The 4,325-nt window shown below is 41.9% G+C and overlaps 1 long non-coding RNA gene across 1 annotated transcript in view; it reads left to right on the top strand.

Moving 5' to 3' along the window:
* Positions 1 to 3,704, top strand: part of LOC129715199 (uncharacterized) — a 19,822-nt gene extending 16,118 nt beyond the window's left edge. Inside the window, exon 2 of the long non-coding RNA XR_008726452.1 lies at positions 3,544 to 3,704. This is a non-coding gene — a long non-coding RNA (uncharacterized LOC129715199). The remainder of the gene's footprint in view (positions 1 to 3,543) is intronic.
* The last annotated feature ends 621 nt before the right edge of the window (positions 3,705 to 4,325 follow it).

The following is a 4,325-nucleotide window of genomic DNA, read 5'->3' on the forward strand; positions in this document are numbered from 1 at the left end:
GCATGATTATATGTGTGTGTGAATATGTGTGTGTGTGTGTGTGTGTGTGAATATGTCTGTGAGTGCATGTGAATATATCTATATGTGTGTGTGTGAAATAATATAGCATTTCGTAGTTCAGAGCTTATTTGATATGTTTAATAGCGTGATGGCTGTCAGGAAGAAGCTGTTCCTCAATGCAGATGTTACAGTTTTCAGTTTACAAAAGTCGGACGTGACTCCAGAAGTCGGGCGTCAGTCAGTCAACAAGCTGTGAGAGTCAGTCCAAAGGGCATGAGTTAATCCTAAGGCAGTGAGTGAGTCCACAGGTCATGAGTAAATCGCTCACTGCCCCCCTCCTCCACTGACGCCCCCAACCTCAAGACGCTGCCCTCCGCCTGGCTATAGGATGCACCGCCTACTGAAGCAGTCCACATCCCCTGCATGAGGACACCCCATCCCCTTCTCATCAGTTCACGACAACACCCGCCTGAAGCTGCCCTTAGCATAGGGCAGCGTCTTGAGGTGGGGGGATGAGTCTGTGTATGTGTGTGGGATGAGTCTGTGTGTGTGTGTGTGTGTGTGTGTGTGTGTGTGTGTGTGTGTGTGTGTGTGTGTGTGTGTGTGTGTGTGTGTGTGTGTGTGTGTGTGTGTGTGTGTGTGTGTGTGTGTGTGTGTGTGTGTGTGTGTGTGTGTGTGTGTGTGTGTGTGAAATAATATCGTATTTCGTAGTTCAGAGCTTATTTGTTAAGTTTAATAGCGTTATGGCTGTCAGGAGGAAGCTGTTCCTCAATTAGATGTTACCCTTACCCTTACTCCAGAAGTCAGGCATCAGTCAGTCCACAATCCGTGAGAGTCAGTCAGTCTAAAGGACATGAGTTAATCTCAAGGCGGTGAGTGTGTCCACAGTGTGTCTTGAGTAAATCGCTCACTGCCCCGTTTCCTCCACTGACATCCCGCACCTAAGATGCTGCCCTCCGCTTGACTATAGGATGCACCCCCTACTGAAGCCGCCCTCATCCCCTGCATGAGCCCCCCCCCCCCCTTCTCATCAGCTCACGAGAACCCCCACCTGAAGTTGTGCCCCTCCCTTGGCAGCACGATGTTTACCACCCCCACCCCACCCTGACAGCCCCTACCTCAAAAAAATGTTTTTGCACAAAATCTTCAGAGTTCATTAACAACTGAAATTGTCTTTAGGCTGTTTTTTTTTTTTTTTTTTTTTTTTTAATTTTATTTTTATTAGAAGTACGGTAAATTACAATACTACACAACACATATATCTTAATACATTTTTTGTACCGCTTCATTTTTTTTTGAGTTTTAAGAAAAAGGTAGAAGTAAGGAAAGTAAAGCAAGTGCGCGAAAGTCGTGAAGTGCAAGAGTGTTGGGAAAAGAAAGCCCCTTAGAAAAGAAGTTAGAGATGGAAGTACAGTGAGAAAATAGATCCTAGAAAAGAAAGAAAAAGAAAATAGGAACAATCGCTCTATTATAACATTAAACTCCGCAGAAAGGAAACTACCAACCAAGTCTGTTTTTGTTGTTTTACCTCCCGTTACCAGGTCCTGATACCACTTATTTATTTATTTGTTTATTTAAATTACTATTGTACCTCATATCCAGATAGGTCCAGAAACATAGACCACGTCTTTTGGAATTGGTCTGCTTTACCTGCTAAGAGGAATCTCATCTCTTCCAGATGTAATGTTTCAAACATATTTGATATCCACATTTTTATTGTTGGTGTGGGCGCATTTTTCCAGAATGTAAGTATAAGCTTTTTCCCCATTATTAGCCCGTAATTAAATAAATTCTACTGAAACACGTTTAGTTCAGGGTTACCTTCCGATATTCCGAAGTTAATCCATTCTGGTTTTGGTACCAGTTTTATTTTGATTAATTTTGAAAAAATATCAAATATTTCATACCAGAATTTTTGGATTTTTGTACAAAAAACAAAAGAGTGCGCTATGGTAGCTTCTTGACACAGACATTTATCACAGATTGGTGAAACATTAGGGAAGATTTTATTTAATTTAGTTTTTGAATAATATAATCTATGTAATGTTTTAAATTGAATGAGCGTATGTCGTACGTTGATCGAACATTTATGTACCTGTAGTAAGTGATTATCCCAGGTCTCTTTTGAGATTTTTATAGCTAATTCTTGTTCCCAATCTTTTCTAATTCCATCTGTTGAGGGTATTTCTATGTTTAAAATGATATTATATAGGTACGATATTAAATTAGCTGTTTCCGCATTTGTCTTCATTGCTTCATCCAATGTCGGAAGGCATATTATGATAGTCTTTTGTGTGTTTTTTCAGATAATCACAAATTTGAAGATATTTAAAATATTGGTTATTTTTCAAATTATATTTCAGTTGTAGTTGTTGAAATGATAGTAAATTCCCCAATTCATACAGATCTTCGAGCGTTTTAATTCCCATTCTTTCCCATTGTATAAATGATTTGTCTATGATTGATGGTTTAAACGATGGATTATTGACTATTGGTATTAAAAGAGATAGGTTTCTTAATTTTAAATTCTGTTTTATTTGTTTCCATGTTCTTATTGTGTTATGTATAATTGGATTTTTATTATAATTTTTATTATTCAAATTTATTGGTGAGAGGATGGTCGCTCCTATATTACTCGGGGAGCAGTCCCCTTTTCCCATTACCATCCAGTCCCCCTGCTGTGCAGAATTGTCCAGCAGGTGAATCATATTTTTAATATTTACTGCCCAATTATAATACATAAAATTAATTAATCCCCTGCATGAGCCCCCCCCCCCCACCCCTCCTTCTCATCAGCTCACGAGAACCCCCACCTGAAGTTGTGCCCCTCCCTTGGCAGCACGATGTTTACCACCCCCACCCCACCCTGACAGCCCCTACGTCAAAAAAATGTTTTGCACAAAATCTTCAGAGTTCATTAACAACTGAAATTGTCTTTAGGCTGTTTTTTCAACATCATGTTAGGAAATGTTAGTGGTCAAGGTGATGTGGCTATTGCTGTAGTATCCTCTAGGATAGCAGCTACTTTTCTGCCTGGTGGAAGAACAACACATTCTGGATTCAAGATACCCATCCAAGTGGCCGAGGATACATTGTGCAACATCGAGAAAAACTAAGACGGCACATTTCACGAGGCAAGTGAAAGTCATTGTTTGGGATGAATGTCCAATGATTAGGAGAGAATGCTTTGAATTTGTGGACAGAACTCTTCCAGATGTCTTCAGGAACACCAAGCATTTTGGTGCCCCCCCCCCCACCGCCACTACAGGCCTCAGTGACTGAGCTGCCAGCCCGAAAATCCATTCCGCCCACAAACTCCATACTAGCCCTCTGGAAACCAGTACCTTTGGCCCAACATACTAGCTCAACAGAAATATGAAGGGAAATGTCAAAGGTTTCCTGAAGGATGGAACATCGCCCAAGAATGTTGTCATTAATAGCGTGCTTCGTTGAATGATGACTTCTGAGATATTCTCAGATTTTCCTTCTTAAAATTTGACCGCTGACTTTCTCTATATTAAAATTGTCTCTTTTTATCAACAGGAAATAGTCATGAAGAGGTAGTGAGCAGCAGAACACAACAAGACGCAACAAGACACAACAAGTAAAAACTTAATAAATCTCATCTTTAAAATTTAAATTGTTCTTATACTTTAAGAGTAATTCACATTTTAAACTTTAATAAAACCTTTTTGCACTTTTAATGCTGTGTGTTCTTCATCCCAATAGAACCTAATAGGCAGGAATGGCTGCTCTGTGGGAGAGCCACTAAGAGTGCATGGGGGAGGTTGTTTGGAGATGCACTGAATGTGTGAGTGGGAGGGGAATGGCAAGGAGCAGAGTGGAGGGGGGGGTGAAGGGGGGGGAGTTGAAGGTAGGCGGGGTGGCTGAGTGAACTGCCAGCGTACCAGGCGTGAGCGACTGCACTGCTAGCCCACGATTCGCGAGTTAGTGACCTGCCAGCCCACCAGCTGTAAGTGACTGAACTGCCAGCCCAATAATCTATTCAGTCCACCCTCTTTCCCCCTTCTCTCTTACATTCTGTCACCTGTCTTGAGCAGAATTTCTGGCAGTTTCTCAGCCGCCAGCCTGCCAGGCCTCAGTGACTGAGCTGCCAGCCCTCAGTGACTGTGATGTCAGCCCAAAAATGCATTTGGTCCACAAACTAGCCCACTGGAAACCAGTACCTTCGGCCCACAACAATCATACTAGCGCAACAGAAAGCGCCCCCACTGGCCAGCAATATTGGAATTGGTGGAGAGGTGGAATATTGTGTTGGGTGTCCAGCCCTCCCGTGTGATGCTGGGACTCAACGGGTCCCACTT

This window comes from Leucoraja erinacea, unplaced genomic scaffold, assembly GCF_028641065.1.
Source record: "Leucoraja erinacea ecotype New England unplaced genomic scaffold, Leri_hhj_1 Leri_1054S, whole genome shotgun sequence".
Lineage (NCBI taxonomy): Eukaryota > Metazoa > Chordata > Chondrichthyes > Rajiformes > Rajidae > Leucoraja > Leucoraja erinaceus.